Raw genomic sequence first — 17,418 nt, forward strand, 5'->3', positions numbered from 1 at the left:
AAGTGAACTAAATGTGTCTAGATTGACTGAATGAGGAATTCAAGCAGTTAGAAGTGTTGCCACACAGAGTGTTGAGTTTAAGCATGGAAAAGGAAGACACTGTGTGTCAGAAATCACCCTTGATAGCTTTTTTAAAAACAAAACAAAAAATAAAAAAAAAAAAATAAAAAGGGTTACTACAGACACTTTGTGTAATAGTTTCTCTTATATTAATTGCTCAACATGAGACTAGAATGGCAATGGTGGGAATGCAGAGCAGTGAAATAGGCTGCCTAATTGCTCATTTTTCATTTCTTGCTCTGGGAATTGATTTAGAGTACAACGTGTCCATCAGAGACGAACAGAAAGGGACAAAAAGGTCCCATGTGTTCCTGCACTGCTGTAAGGCTTGGATTTGACATGATAAGAGAAGATGTTTTAGCCATCTGTCTTAGCTCCTGCTCCACAGTGCCTGTGCCATTCCAGAAGGTTCCTGGAGAAGATGAATAATAGCAGCTTGAAGCAGAAATATGCTGGGAGTGATTTCTAGTGGCAGAAAGTTTGGCAGGGCTCCTCCTTAATTGGAGGCAAAGGTTTCCTTTTGTTTTAGAACATTTGCTTCCTTTCCCTAAAGGTTGATTTCAAGACTCAGCTGTGTTAACATGATTGAAGCTCCTTTGGTGACATTTCAGACTGGCTGCCAATTTGTTGGTCATGAGGGGGGGAATTACTGACAGTAATACAACGTGCCAAAATGAGTATTGTGTTATAAATTTCCATTCCAGCTGCTCATAAAGAAATCATGGGTCCTGCGCTCCATCTCATGTCAGACTACCATGACTGAAAATTAATAGTTGTACTTCAGTGAGCAAGTACCCATGGAATGGCTAACACTCCTCAAAGCCACCCCTATTACAGGGGCTTGTACTACTAAGTGTAGGAGAAGCAATTATTCTTGATATCATCTGAAACTCCTTTGACCATTTGACACAGGAAAATCAGTGCTCTTATTTGGTATCTTCTAAAATATCTGAAAATGACTAATGGTCTGTGAACTTTTTTTTCTTCAAAGGTAGATATAAGTGCTTTTTAGTCAGTCTTTCAGTATGCAAAATTTCAAGGCCTCAAGAACTTTGCTTCCGTATATATATATATATTCAAGTTTTTTGCATTCTCTCTATTATAATTGGCACATTTTAATGAGTGGATACTCCTACAGTTAAGAAAAATTGAAATAAAAATTAAACAACAGTGCCTGTAGTTGATTATGAAAGAGAACTTCCTTTTTCACACCTTCTGTGGTTGAAAGCCAAACATTACTATTAAATACATATTTTCAGATTAGGAAATGCATTGTAACCATGACTAACAACTATGAAAAAAAGTAGAGAAAGAAGAAGAAAGAAAAAGCTTTTTCTTCAGGAATGAAATAATGTGCTTAGAAATGATTTGAGAAGCAGGACTGTTGACACAAAAAATGTGGAGTTGAATCCTATTTACTGACACTGTCATTTCTGACAAATGAAACTTTTTCATGTGGAGAGAACTTAACTGAGAATATCTTCTTTCCTTTCTGTAATTCACAGTAGATAGGCTTTCTTCCTCAAGGCAGTGTAGCTCTTCAGCTTCTTTCTTGCCTGACATTACACGCCTCTTCAATTGCATTGTGCATAACTTCGTAGAGACCTGCAGACGGAAAATGCTGTCATATATCCTCATGCCCTGGGGTAAGAATGCACAACTGTGGCCAAAGAAATATTGAATAGGGAAAAGACTTCCACTGCCTCCCATTCCCTTTGGTCATTTTGCTGCCATGTGTTCCTTTTTTTAGGGGCATGTTTATTGCAGAGAACAGTAGATAGAAGTGAAAGGAAACTAAGGGGGCATTAAAGCTGTTCATCCCTTTTTCTTGATTCCACTCTGTCAGAGGAGAAGATTGCACTCATAGTGAACATAAAAGTGTACTCTGTTAAAAACACACTCAAAAGGCCATCCTGAAACTGGCAACTAAATTCCTGATGTTAATAATAAGTAAAATGCAGAAAGCAACCTGCCACACAAACAAACCCAGAGGGTTTGCTGATGGATGTCCATATCTGTGAGTGCAGAGCGGCACCAAGATACAAGTTGTAAAATTCTGTGCATGTCACACAGTTTTCATCGGGCAACACATGGAAAATCCAAAGGCATGGTGATGGATGGTGCTGAATCACCAGAGCTCTGTGTGTCTGCACAGGTACGTAGCAGTGAGAGTGCCAGTGAGTGTCCTGCAGGAGATGAGATGGTTTGGGTTTTTTTTATCATTCTAAATGATAGTTGTAGCAAATGTGAGTCACATCCCTCCTTTTATGCAGACGTGCTGTCTACAAGAATAGCAGTGACAACCCAGACTGCACAAGCGCACATCACATGTGGGGTGGATGCTCAGGAGCAACGGGCCTTGCCAGAAATGCAATATCTTGTTTTCTGTCATGCAGTTTTCTGAGTTAGTTTGAAAATATTTTGATAGCAGAGAGTTCTGGGGTTAATTTTAATACTTTTGGAAACATATAAATAGCTTCTTCATGAGCAAAATTTCTGGAAGAACTCTCAGAACTAGGGACACAGTAAGAACTGACAACAAGTAGGTATTTTTAAAATGCCTGCCATGTATTTTGTGTCTCTCTGTCAGCTCGCTTCTACAGAAATTTGTTTCTTTGAGGTAAGGAATATGCAGGCAGTCAGTGTGTAACTCTGTAGGGCAGATACGCTCCTGCTGACATTTTGCCTGTAATCTCTGGAGCAGAGCCTTTTAGCTTTTCTGTAGATCATGAGATATTCCAAGTGCAAACTACCCAACACATCTCACATTCAAAAACTGTCGTAGAGCTGATATTGAGATTCATACACTTTCCATATTTACTTTATTGGTTTCTGGAAGTTCATGGAAGGTGCTAGCATAGATTTCCTAGTTTTCCTTTCATTACTGTCAAATTAATATTAAACAGGGATGATATTCATGAACGCTTCATTTTAATTTCTACTATTATCCTGGTGAAATGTCTGACTTGTGAAAGCTAAGCACACACAAGTATTTAAGTAAGAGCTTTAAATTATCTATGTATTTGTGCATTATATTTCATCCATTATATCCTACTGTCCTCTGTCTCTTATTTTCCTGGACTAATGTGTTACAGCCTTAAGTATTACCAGGAATGCTCAAGCCTTTGTATGTCGTAGAAATATGCATCAGTAAACAAAAGCAGCAGCTGTGAACTCTGCATCTACACACGATGCTGTTTTATATACTACTTTTCTTTTTAAAGTAAAATTACACCTAACATGCAGTTCAAAAGCCAGCTCAAATTCATTTTGCCTGAAGCCATATGACCTTGAACTCAGACATGGGTTTTGGGCAAAACAAGGTAGGTCTGGAAGACTGAGGAAGGAGGAAATGACTTTGATGATTCAGGAAGGACACTTGCTGGTGGTTCAGAGAGCACACATGGTCATTCAGTAAGAGCATGCTTTCACCTAGTGAAACTAGTGCTGAGCAAGATGGGAGGCAAAGATTTACTATTAAAGATGCTGGCCAAAGTTTTCTTCAATTTCTTCATTTTCTTCAAAGACTTGCATATTCTCTCTTGTTCTAAATTATAAATCAGACCTCTTTTCTATCTTTGCTTTTTTGTGTCCGAAGTAGAGAAATGCATCAGAATATTAAACAAAGTGACTGTCAAGCAGCACTGTGTTATTTCCCAGTAATAAATTGTTTCTGCCTAAGAATTAGAGGAATAGAAACAAGAAATTTGAGCCAAAAACATTTTTTGATGAAATCTTATACTGAGGTTCTGTGAGAGCAGAATTCTAATTTTCAGGACAAGCTCCTGTTAAGGTACACATGTATGAAGATGTATGCAGCTGAAATGAATACATAACGCAACTTGAGCAGATTTAACTGTGTTTATCTGGGCTTGTCACAGGTTTTGGAGGTCTTATTGATAGCAGAACTGTCTATGGATATTGCAAGCTTTTTAGCAGCAAGTGTAACATATTTTACATTGTTTGAGTAATCTTTAGATAAGTGCAATTAATAATAGTACTGAGATGCACAGTTTATCATCTCAAATTCAGTTTCTTGGCAGTGGGTCACTTTGTTTTGTTTCACTTTGCTACTTTATGTATTATTTCTCTTAAGTGGCACAACTCCAGCTCTTCCAGATAACCAGAGTTTAGTTCTGTTGCTTTATATGTAGGTCGGGCACTCTTGCTCTTCAGCTGAGATGAAAGATGGCATGCAGCAATTAGAAGGTGTTGTATGTTCTCCCTTAATCTGTCATGGGCATATTCCTATTAAAGAAGGAAGTTTCTGAGGACTTCAATTCTTAACCGTAAGCAAAAGATTGCAGGAGTGACAATTCAAAGTAGACTGTCTTTTAAAGAAGTTTCTGTCTCATGGAGGTAATTGGAAACATAGCTGGGAAGATCTTGCATGATCTTTCCCTATGGCTTCTTATTTATTCCTATCACACTGAGGTGGTAGTTGTTTTTTTCCATATATCTACATATGTGTATAGGTACGCATGTGCATCCATGAAGCTGGGAAATTAGAAGTGTAGCTTTGCTCTGAAAATGACTGCAGGTTGTACTTTCTTATCACTTCGGTCTTCATGCCGTGTGTATTCATAGCTTCTTACTTTAGATGCAGAGAAAGGATTACAGAAACATTGCTTCTAACATTAGTCACACTGATCCAACTCAGATAAAAATTAGGGAGCTGGAATCATTTTCCATTACATCAGCTGCGTTTCCTACAAGGTTCTCGATGGTGACATGTAAGCAAAGAACCTTTCATTGTCACGGAGGTGCTGTAGGAGTCACTGTGACTTGCAGATCTGTTCGGTGCTGGCAGTGTCAAGGTCAGTTCACTAGATGGGAAATTAGAGGGCAAGCGTGTGCGATGTCATAGGAGTAACCATTCATGCACTGTTTTAAGCAGAAAATGCTTGAAATGATAAAAGAATACTAACAAACTTGGTGTGTTTTCACGTTAAGAAATATATTATAAAGCTTGCATGCTGCTTTTCTTTTTCCTTGGAGTAGTCTTTCCATACAATTTTCTCTCTGTGTTTACGAGCCGGCCCTGGCTCAGGTGTGCTGAAGAAAATGTACTTTTCCTTAATTAATAAGTGTAGATGGCTATCTAATTATAATTTTGTCAGCATATGCAGTCATGTCAATAATTCACCACGTAAGTTGGCATATTCATTTTTTCAACAAACTAAAACCTGTATGAATATCAGCTTATCAGGTAAGAGCTTTCTGCAGCAAAAGTTGTTCAAGCTTCGTTAGAAGCAAGTTTTTAATCGAAAGTTTTAAATCTGGAAAAATGATTCTCTTTAAACATACATTTCAGAGATTGGTTCATGATGAAACATCATCTGTAGGTGACCTGAAGGGCATGGTGAAGAACAGACTTTTAGGTTGTTTTGGTAACAAGCATATCAGCAGCAATGGCCAAACAGGACATTTTGAACTTATAAACATTACATCAGAACTGTTGCTACAGATAACATGTTTGCTAAACTTCTCAAAATGAGCTGATAGCACAAGTCATCTCCTTGTGATCAGCACTAGGACTATTTCCTGCTAAGACTGGATAGCGGCCTGGTACGTTACTGCTTGCCCAAAATATTGAACTTTAAAAGTGAAGCTGTCTTTATTTTGTGTAAATAAGCACTAACATTCTCTGCTGGAAGGACAAAGAAAGGTTGCAAGCAAAGACAAATAATGGAAAACACCAGTATGTTAATGGTAAGGACATTTAAAATTAATCTGCTATTAAGGAAATATTACTATAATACTGATAACTATAAAATTCATACCTTTCAGCCTTTTTAAACGACATAATATGTATGTTTTGAATCGAGCAAAATAGAGCATTTCTATTTGAAAAGATTCTCTTGTTATGCTACAGGGTCATCTTAAATTTTGGAAGCTAAAAATGTACTAGATGTAGTGCTCTGTGAAATAGGATAGAAGCTTGTTTGGGTTTTACTGTGTACTGTTCATCTTCTCACAGATTGCTTCCTGCAATTTTGGAAGCTTGTGAAAACTAGAAAAAGACTGTGTAAAAAAGCCACCTTAGGAGGGAGGAGGTGAAAAGAACATGGAGAAATACCAACAGAAAAGCAGGCCAGAGCACTTGCCTGCATTTACAGAAGGAAGTAACTTGAATTCGTAGAGGTATTCTTGTAAAAGTTCTGAAGTATTAGACTATTCCTTAGATTTTCAGGCTAATTTTCAGTGGACCATCACACCAGATTGAACTGTTATGACATTGTTTGTACCAAAGATTTGTCTGGAAACTGACATAATCAGACAAATAGACCAACAGTCACATTGGCTAATGTTACTAGAGTTACAGAACAGAAAAGAATTAATATTTGGTATGAAGAAAAGTGCCCCCTATGCTTTTGATGGTAGCGCACAGCTTAAATGCTACTACTGTCTGAACCTTATGCTTGAAAGCCTACTGAGGAAGTCTGTGCTCTAAGCCTGAGGCAGCTCTACGTCAGTGCAAGCATCAATTCAATATTGCTAGTTTTGTATCAGAACTTGGAAGTCTTGATAGCAAAGCAAAATTGAATATATGTGCACTGGTTTTTTAAAAGGAAAATAGCATGCATTCCCAGACCTGCAAAAAGGACATACTTCTCATAAGTTTCCTCCAGAAAACCCTTTAGCCAAAAATGTGCTGAATTGATTACAGAGTTACAGTGTTACCTCTGAAGGCACAGGAGATTCATCTCTACGTTGTGTTCAAGGTGTCACTCTATTAATCTCTTCCTTACAGCTGTAAATGCTATCTTGAATTTTTCTGCACTTACAGTTATCCATTATTTAACTAAACGTTATGGTCAGAAAAATCAGAGTATTTGCATTATAAATCCTATCATACTTAATACATTTTGCTAATGCTAGATTTGTGTGTAATTCAGGTTTTCAATTACACTCAATCACATCATTCCAAATAATAGAGATGATTAGCAAGGATATAAACACTGCATATAATGAAAAAGTGAGAGAAGGAAAGCTAAATTGCAAATCCAAGAGTGGAGAAAAGACACCAGCAATTTTCTGTGATCCATTTGAAAGATCAATGTATATGCAAGGCCTTATTTTGAGAAAGCAGCACTGAATTTTCCCACTGTGCCAAGAAGATCGATAATCGTTTCTAACTAGTTGGGCGAAGCCTGAAAAACACCTGTACTTTTACAGAAGTGCTGTCACCTTCCTTGCCTAGTTGAAAAGAAAATGAGAACAGTTCCATTCTAAGAAGGGTTGTGGTTTACTTTTCATACTGCCTCCACCAAGACCAGCTGTGCTAGAACTTATGGTCAATAGCACAACCATTAATACAACTATAATAAAACTTACAATACTGCCTTTACAAATACTTACAAGTAATAGATTTGGCCTTTGGGTTTCATAAAGTAGCTTCATAAATAGGAAAGCCTTCATAAAGTTGGAAAAGCAAGAAAAAAGTATTTAACAATTATACAGAATTTGATTCTTTCATTTAGAGAAGAATGAGGCTAATAATGAAACAAATAATATTGTAAGGTATTCTTAAACAAGAGGAGGAATCAATATATCAAATAACGGCAGCAGTCGTTGACATTAACTACCTTCTCATTTATGGATTCATGGCTTAAGATTTAAGGAAATTTCTTACACATCACTGAAATGTAGAAGTAAGTAAAAACAACATAATCACATACGTGACTTTATGCATTAAGAAGCATTCATAAGCTAGAGCACAGAATGTGCATCACCTCCCTTAAAAATAAACATTTCCTAATCATTTCTTATTTTAGCTCTCCAGTGCTACAGGTGTGTTGCTAAATCCTAGAATTTAGTAATCCAAGTAGTAACAGAATTATTTTCTGCAGCTCCCTTCCCATCTTTCCCCTCACCCAGCAGATTTAAAGCACAAGTTAGACTGCAATATCCTAACAGTATTTTGCATCAGGAATATTCACGCTTGAAAGTTATCCGTGCAAAATAATCCAATGTTCAGAAACCACTTAAAATTAACCTTCCTGACTTTTACTCCAAGCACATATCCACAGTTCTTGTTGAAATAGCCTTCCCATAGTATCCAGTAAACCGTAATGAAATGTCATATGGTCACCTGTATCATTGCATGATGCTATCCCAAGAAACAGGGCTTTCTCACAATGAGCCCGGTGGATCTCTGCTCCGGGATTTATACAATGCAATAAAAAATGACAAAAAACACAAATGCAAATGTATTTTAAAATATAATATTAGCATTGTCAACATAAAAGACTTTATTTACTGCCCCAGAAAGGAAAATATTCAGAATAGTGTCATTTGTTTCGGGGAATGCACAAAAAAGTTTCAACAACTAACACATAGTGTTTCTTTGCAAAATAGCCCTTTGCATGATGCTGAAGCTGAAATGTTTTTTGCCCACTGGTATCTACATACTTGTGAAAGAAGGTCATTCGTCTCTATTGTGACTACTCCTTTTGGATTACCTGCCTTTGTCTTTACACAAGTCAAATAGTAAATAAAAGCTATCTGTTGATATAGATTAGAGGTTAAACTGTTATTGATTGTCATATTTCATAGAGAGATCGTGTCTCTTACTGACCTTCTGAGAATTTCTTTGCTTGTGAAATAAAAGTCATGCATTTGTCCTAGACAAACCATTTGCAATGAAAAAGAAATTAGACTCTTCCTGAAAAGGTACAGGCTTGCATACAGAAACTTGCATACAGTGAAAAATCCTGATAAGGAGCAATTGCTTTGTTAGTGTTTCACATATTCACATCGTGTTATGTCTTTAATCATATTAGATGAAGAAATAGTAGAGAAACAACAGGTTTCCTCCTGCAGTTTTTTTTTTTTTGAAGTTATCTTCTGAATGTAGTCTGGAATTTGAAAGGTGTTCAAGATAAAAAAAATACATGGCACATTTTCATTCTCTTGAGTTTATGTAATAAATAGAGCTATGTAGATTAAAAAACAACAAAACAAAAACACCATTCTTTCGTTTCTTCATTTAAGTAGATATAGTCAGAGAAAAGCCATTAGTGTAACAGCCATCATGTAAGGTACTATAATTGCATTAGCAGCATGCTCACACACCAGTTTGTGGCAGTATGTCTGCAGCGTACCCTAAATTAAAACACACCTCAGAAGTACGTCTGCATGGGTTGCTGTAATTTTTGAAACCACAAAAGTACTTCTTGATTACACATGGTATGGAAGCTTCTCATCAAAGTTAAGACAAAACTGATCTGAACATCCTAAATTGTGAGGATGTTAGAAATCCAGACTAATTCGCCCATCGTGATAAAAACCAACTGGAGATAAGGGAAGGAAGGAAAGGTAAAAAGAAAGAACCTCATGCAAGTGTAATTTTCTCTTGTATAAATAGACACAGTCTTTTGTTTCCTCATCCAACAATGTGTCTTTCAGGCCCAGACCTGACCAAATTCTGCGCATTCAAGAAGTTTTAATAGCTGCTTTCTTTAGTACCCCTTCTAGACTGCTCAGCAGTCACATCACCTGTAAATACACTACAGATTGGAGACAGAGTTAAATGAAGCACTATGCATCCTGGAAGAAACGGTGTCTATCCAAGGCAAATGTCTTTCCTAGCCCATCTTCCTTGTCTAAGAGTTTGAGAAAAAGGTCATAGGAGGCAGCAAAGGTCCTACAGACAGCTGGATATTTATTGTGGTATGGCCCTCACAAAAACAGAAGCAGAGTACAGAAGGAAGTACCCTAGAACAAGCTGTGAGTAGACTAGAAATGATGAGCAAAGAAACTGTCTAACACTGCTTCTGTGTTATGTCTTTACAAAGGATTACACGATTCCATCATTTATGTGTCTTCGAGAACAAAAGATACTGCAGGATCCTGGTTAACTGCTGGTTAACTGACTTTACTTACACCTTCTTGTTTCAAAAGCAAAAATGCTTAGAAAGATTAAAATATGTTAAACTCTTCAGTAATATCAGAGTTCAGATCCCTTCTGCCTGGGTCAGTACCTCTGGTGTCTGCTGTCACTATTGGAGAAGCACTTTGATTTGTTTAACAACTCATTTATTCTTCTGCGGAGTAAACCCTCAAATCTCAAATTCAGTAAATAAGACCATACAGAATTAAGCTATTGAACAATGCTTTCTTTCAAATGTCTTCACAGCAAACGTATGAAAAGCAGCCGTGAAACATCGTAAGGAGAGGAAAAAATTGTACCATAAAAATAGGACAACCATATTTTCCACAAACTTCCCAAGTCATCTGAGGATGTTTATCTGGAAACAACCGCTGCTGTAAAGGCTGGATGTGACTGTACTAGCCTCAGTATAAGGTAAGAAAAACGTGAGGTAAGAGTTCGGGTCCTCAGTAGCATTTTCATGGTTTAGTTCTGTTAATAACTTCTAGGTAGAAGTTTGTTGAATTCAACTGTATTGAAGCATATCTAATTTGAAAAGAATGTCTACACATTTGAGAAGTTTCTGCAGTCATGTATTTTTTAGACATACTATGCCAATCTAGTACAGATACTTCCCTTTAGAATTGATTGGTTTTGTATATGTTTTGCTTCTCATTTTAATAAGTATTTTCTTGGAAAATCTGTCACTTTAATGACCAGAGTTTCTTTTTCCACTCTCAGTGCTGGAAAAGGTCAAAATCCCCAAAGCAATTGTTTTCTTGGCAGCACACTGGTGTGTATTTGTGCTTACTCTTGTTTTTAGACACTTAAGTCAGCATCTGAAGAATATATCCTAATTTTTGTTCAACATGCAAAGGATTTATTATTTCCTTGCATATTGTACTTACACCTTAGATTGAATCTTGCCTCCAAACACCTGCCAATGTTCCCACCAAATTTCTTGGTAGTTCATCCTTCATACAGTTCCTCCTTTGCACATCTACTTCTCTCTGGAGTAGAAAAAAAAAGAAAATTCCATCTCATTTTTTCTGAAGTATATCTTAATCTAGTCAAATACTACAAATCCTATACTGGATAGGATGGTGACTAAGGAACAAGGGAGAAATGCTTGAATGAAAGTAATTATCCTCATCTCAAAGTGGCGAAAGGATCAACCTTTTTGTGACATATGTATGGTTATTTGTTTCTTCTTAAGTGAATGAGTTGTACAATATCATTTTCCTTTAGTATAAAATCAATGCCCTTTGCTGGGAGGTTTTTTGCTATTTTTCTGATGATCCTGGTTTTGAAAGTGCACATGGAGTGCATTTTCTCTTCTTAATGAGTTCACTCCTGGAGGTAATATTAAACATATTACCACCTTGCTTAAGTCATTAAATTATTTTTAGTACTGGCTATAGAAGGAGATGAATAAGATTGGAAATTAAAGGAAATAACATTTTCAGTGACATTTGATATCCCCCATTCACAAGTGTGTATGCTAGATCTGTCAAAATACACATCTGTGTATATATCTGTATAACTGATTTTCAAATAGCAGTAATGGGCATCCATCTCCACTGTGCACCAGGAATCCAAACTGTTTGTCTCACCAGCCACCAAACAAGAAAATCATCATATGCTTGCCAGCTTGAGACTGAAAAAGTAAACTGAATTCCTCTCGGCTTACAAATAATGAAGTAAAGATACTGCAGTATAAATGTTTTACTCAAGTAATTAATCCTATTAGTGATGCACAAGCTGGGACAGAGTCCAACTTACCTGCTAGTTTTGCAGGGAAAAATATACTTTAATGAACAAAGAGAGATTACATGATTATAAATTTAGGCAAGGGGAAAAATGCAGTTGCCTTTCAGATGGTAGCTGTGCTTTAGAAAATGTTTCATTTTGGCTAAGGTAGCTTGGATTCATTGATGGCTTCCTTCTGGAAGACACAGAGGGAGTAATCAACTATTATGTGCATGTTTTGAAAGTAAAGACTACTAGAAGAAACAAATGACTTTTCGTACATAGAGGCATAATCCTTGGCAGCAGTCTAAATCCAAAAAAACAATTTAACCCACTTTCTTTCCTATAGGAGGGTCACAGTGTGCTTAACTGCCATAATTGCAGTTTCTGTCCCAGACCGTCATGAACTGCATAGCTATTAAAATGTGGATACATTTTAATATCAGAACATGCAGTTCCAGATGCAAAGAAACAAACATCTAAACAGTTCAGTCCAAAGTGCTTCTATTTACTGCTTGTACCAAAAAGGCTTAGACAAACACTAATAATAAAATTGCTAATTGCTAATATGTTCTGCCCAGAGTATTCCTGAACAATGTACTTTGAGTTTAATATAAGGCTACATACCCAGGGAAAACTTGGTATTTTTGTTTCAAACCTTGACAGATCATTTGAAATATGACCTTAAAATTCACTTGTTCCGCTATTAATTTTGAATCCGTATCCATATCTCAGTTAAATATGGAATTTTTCCTTATTTAACATAATACATTTTATTGTAGAGTTATTTCTAGTATAGCTCAGCCTTTCTTTGACCTCCAATACAGAGTCATATTTTACTGGCTGTTTACAGGCACTATGGTAGTTATTCAGATTGATTCCTCCTGATAACAGTTTAATGGGTTGTTTCTTGTCACAGTACTATTCACATCATAAGCTGTTTGTGCCATCCAAAGTAGCTATCTGAAAGTATAGAGCTTTATCTAACTGTCAGTTGTTCAGCTACTGTGTCCTATACTCACCTTGTTACTGCTGGCAGCCTCCCTAGGCTGGGAAGCTCTGATGAGAGACCAGGCACCAGTGCATCAATGCTTACACTCTTCATGTTAGACAGAAGTACATTGGTAGGTGCAAATTTAAATTTCTTCTGTATCAGCTCTCATATTTTGTTTGCTCATTTTCACATTGCATATCTGCATTCTGGTGAAATCAAAGTTAAGGAGTTTTTTCAAATCAGGTTTTGCATGTCTGTATTCTGAGAGCTCTGGATCAGTGCTACACAGAATATACAAAGATACTCCATTGCTGCCAGTTCTGCTTCCCAGCAGTAGAAAAAGAGGGATTCAGTCAGATGTGAATGCTTGGTCAATGTGGTAAATTATGCAATGCTTTCCAAAGTTAGGCAACGTCACTCTGATTAGGCACAGTTGTCTCTACATGCAAAGCATTAAAAGGACCTTTCAGATCCCTATTTAGTCACAGCAGCTGTTGATAACAAGTCCCTGCTAATGTGATTGAAGTGTTCATAAACAGTGGCATGAAAGTTGCTTCTTGCAGTGCTTTCAGGAAGTGACTACAGACACGCTGCTTATTTAGTAGCGTTCACCTGTTGATGCTCGTGTACATCAGAGAAACTTTTAATAAAGCAGCATTAATAAATTCCCTTAGGGGAATTATTTTTGTGAAGTAAATTCACCTCTTCATTTTGATATGATCACATACTTGTATTTTGTAATTTTTGTAACGACACTTTCAGGGCTTTTTTCCATGAGTGGAGTTATCAATAACAAATGCATAACAGCTAGGAGACAGCCTTCTTCTTAGTAAAACCGACAAGCAGGTGATAAAATAGTCACTTATATTGAGTATCAAGAACTGAAGAATTCTTGTTTCACCGAAGGCTGTTTTGCAAGAGTTAGAATTTGTTACAGGTATGCAGTGCACATTGCTCTGCTGAGATATTATGATTGAAATTGGTCAGCAAGGAACTTTGAAATTCCTTCTGCTTTTTTAATATATTCTTCTTAAATACTTAAGTGAAAGTCCTTCTTGGAGAAGAAGCCATAAAAAGCAGCCACAGAAGCAAAGAGCATGACTTAGAAACAGGAAAAGTTAAAATGATCCTTTAATATAAGTGCTGAAAAAAACTGCTGCAATTAAATATCATTTTTTCCAGAAAATTCTTTCATGTCTTTCATCTGAGATCCATTGCTTCCTTTAAATAAGGTAGAGCCAGGAGAGCATCTGGCTGTTAAAAGGGATAAAAAACCAAGCAGTGACACTGACAGGATGCTAAAGTTTTGTGATTGGTTGTTAATATCAGCCATGCCAAGGTAGCAGAGACCAGTACTTTTCGTCAAGTGGATCTCAGCTCCAAATGCAAGAGAGAAGCAGAAACCATTGCTGTAGTTCTTTCCCATGTCCACTGTGCTAAGTGACACAACGTGCTTTAGAAAATATAATAATACAACCTATTATTATTTCAGAGTGCCAGTTTAAGAAAAGTCTTGGGTAGATGGAAATGTCTCAGTCAAACAGCTGAGGCAGGAGTTGGTATAGAATCTTCTGCTCTGCTTTCTACTGGCCATTTCATGAGTTAGTGATAAAGAACTCTTTGGATAAAGGAACAGAAAGAGCCAGACCTATAATTTCAAAGGAATACTAGAATTTCCCTGAGCAGATTATTGTGCTTTTGTTCTCCTAAATACTCGTTTCCATATTTCTAAGGGTGATACAGTATTTCATGCAGTAATGCATGCGGGTTGACAAATAAAAAATAATGTGTAGAATTACAATAGATACAGCTAATAGAAATCACAGTATCTATATTGTTTTTCTAAGTACTACAATTTATGCTATTGAATATATTTGAGTGAACAAGGGATCATTTCCAGTGTACTAAATGATAAACCTCTTTTGTTGCTATTAGCACACTTGCTTATTTCTCTCTTAATTCAGGCATTTTGCTGTTATTGCTGTGAAAACCTAAGAACATAAAATAGAAGTGTGGTAAGGTATCTGTAATAACTGAGCTGGTAAGCAATGCACTCTGCCTTCCTGAAGTCATTTCAGTCAAAAGGACACAGCATTTTCCTAAGGGCAAAACAGGGTCACTGGTTTGTCAGATAATTTTGTATTTCCTTGCTGTATAGACTTATTTTCCTCCTGGAGATGACAAAAAATCTTTCTAAATGGCATTTTTTTCTGCAAAGGGATGTACATGTGAGTGCATTGAAGAACTAGAAGCTGGCATTGCTCTGTATAAGTAAATGCTTACAGTTGCTATGAAATCCCGTGTCATTTCAATGTTCTCATTATGAATGAGAGAATCCACGATACCATCAGAAATCAATTTTATTGGGAAACTGAAAAAAACCACGCTGACCTTCTGAATGCTTCTTCAGAATATTTGCTTTCCAGACAACTCCCCAGAGTATCAGAATTTCACGTTAAAAAGCTCTGCAGGTCAAAGTATGCTTTGAATTCCTTTGGCTCAGACTTTGCATGCCAAGCTGGACTTCGCTTTTTGTGACTCTGACTAGGAGCTGCCTGTCACAGAAAAGGGATAGGAAAGGATTGTAACCTCATAACTTAGGGAAGTATTTTTGTTCTCTGAACAAGAATACAGAGAAACCCCGGCAAACGTTGCTTTAATTCTGATTTTACAATCCTATATATGATCAAAAATGAGACTTACATCTTCAATTTATACACACAAAATGATTAGATGGGTCATAGAAATCAGTATAAAATTGGTGGAGAATTTTTATAAGTCCTATCTACACACCTTATGAATTGATATGAATCATAACTTCAAAGCCTTTGTCTCTTTTACTCAAGTTGGTGCAATCTGAGATGCTAACTTCATAGTGCTATAGTGAAATACAGTAATAGTTTTCTTTCTCTAGAACACAATATTATATATGTATACATACATTTTAATATGTACATTGTGTTTATATATATTTAATATATTCTTAAATCTTACAACATTCTCAGAAAATTGTATAATATAATCTGTTGGAGTTTTCTTGGTGGAAGCCCCTCAAACAAAGGAGTGTTTCACAACTCAATATATTATGTCACAGATGTGTTTTTAATTCATTTCCTTAGTTCATCCTGATTCAAGAGCGTGCATCCATATTAAGGCTAGTCAGCTCACTTTGCAGCCTTTTCTGCCTGCCACTCTGCCTCATCTAACTGCAGTGTAACCTTTCCAGGACAAATTCTGGCTTGTGATCTGATCAGGGTTTCTTTCACCTTGAGGATTTACCAGTTTTCATCAGTGAAAATTCCAGGTGTTCTGTGTGAAATAACATTTTATTTCTTCAGAAATAACTGATGTATGTTGAGATTGCATGATTTGTTTATGTGTTTGTTGCTTTGTATTCTATTTGACTTTCCTAGCAATCATTTTTTACATTCAGACAGTGGCTAAAAAAAAAGGCAGTTCCTCTTTTATTAGAGCTTTTTTGTGTGAAAGTGTAACGACATACATCTAAACATCAACCCCCCCATTAGATGCACTAGAAATTTTTAAATGAAAGCAGAGGCTTTAAATGACAAAGAAAATGAGTGTATTGTTAGTAATTTATTTCCTTAGATCCCATCTCCTATTCACTGCAGTGTTTATAAATATGATTTCCTTAGAGACAAGCACTACTAATGTTTGCTAAGTCACTCAGTGACATTTTGCTTCTTATTGAAGAGAGTAGATTTCTTCTACTCCCCACTCAAACAATTTCTTTAAAATATTCCCTTAACTGTGATATGTAATGTGAGATCTTGGACTCTTTTTTTTTTTTCTTAGTCTGTAATTATACAGGTTATTCTACAGGTTTATACAGGTGATTATACAGGCATATTCTTTCTTTAGCAACCCTTCTGTTCAGTGATTCTATGTGTTATTATTTTGATTTTCACCTGTAAAAGGTGATGTTACGCTCCAGAGGTGACAAAGGCAGCTCTGTAAAGCAGTCTGCACTGTTTTTGCCCACAACGCCTGCTGATGCACATCATAATCCTACATTCATTTTCTGACATAGATTTCTAGTCCTCCTGATCTGTTTTCTTCCTTAGCAAAGTTGTTAAGTAGAAATTTTGTCTTGACCTGATATTCAGAAAAGTGGCTGAGTAATTTCAGCTTCTGCACCTGAATTTGTTCTCGGAAAGACTCCAGGGAGAGTCACAGTCATATCATGTCTGCAAGCAGCATGCAGAGCCCAGCCAGCCCATGATGAGAAGCAGCTTCCATCGCTTTCAACTGCACGTATCTCTGCCAAAATCTGTAGGCTTATTTCAAGTAAAATTAAAATCATGACACACAACCTAACATGCTGATATTAAGTTGTTAGCAACAATGGTGCAAACACTCCTTGCATAGAGGTGAAGCAGGAATTAATAATTTATTATTTTCAGATTTTCATTATGAAATATTACCTCACAAATTCACAAAATATTTCAAAAATGGTTTAAGTGAATTTAATCACAAATTCAATACTCCTTATTTCTCATTTTTCCTCCTTAAAAGAAAATGCCTCAACTTCCTATAGTGTTAGTAATCTTTCTAATTAATTTCTCTAACTATTTAAGATTATTTTTTGAATGGTCTTGCATTTTAAGAGCTACTATACTTGATTTGTCCAGTAGTTCTCGCAACTCAATATGTTGTTCATGTTTTGAACCCAAGTTTTCATGTAACTATCATGCTTATTTTCTTGTTACAGAGAGTTCAG

At 36.4% G+C, this 17,418-nt stretch overlaps 2 long non-coding RNA genes across 6 annotated transcripts; one reads left to right on the plus strand and one right to left on the minus strand.

Moving 5' to 3' along the window:
* Positions 1–1,376: 1,376 nt before the first annotated feature.
* On the minus strand, positions 1,377–8,389 carry LOC128081579 (uncharacterized). 5 transcript variants are annotated; one of them, XR_008207262.1, is made up of 4 exons: positions 8,156–8,389; positions 7,423–7,476; positions 5,368–5,410; positions 1,377–1,665 (listed from the first exon to the last, which is right to left on the minus strand). It is a non-coding gene; the product is annotated as an uncharacterized LOC128081579 (long non-coding RNA). The 5 variants fall into 5 exon arrangements; XR_008207265.1 differs by having other exon boundaries at positions 5,368–6,326; XR_008207264.1 differs by lacking the exon at positions 7,423–7,476 and having other exon boundaries at positions 5,368–6,326.
* On the plus strand, positions 4,225–13,976 carry LOC128081590 (uncharacterized). The gene is made up of 3 exons (XR_008207276.1): positions 4,225–4,877; positions 10,202–10,369; positions 13,721–13,976. It is a non-coding gene; the product is annotated as an uncharacterized LOC128081590 (long non-coding RNA).
* The last annotated feature ends 3,442 nt before the right edge of the window (positions 13,977–17,418 follow it).

Source organism: Tympanuchus pallidicinctus, unplaced genomic scaffold (genome assembly GCF_026119805.1).
Source record: "Tympanuchus pallidicinctus isolate F22 unplaced genomic scaffold, pur_lepc_1.0 scaffold21, whole genome shotgun sequence".
Taxonomy (NCBI): Eukaryota; Metazoa; Chordata; class Aves; order Galliformes; family Phasianidae; genus Tympanuchus; species Tympanuchus pallidicinctus.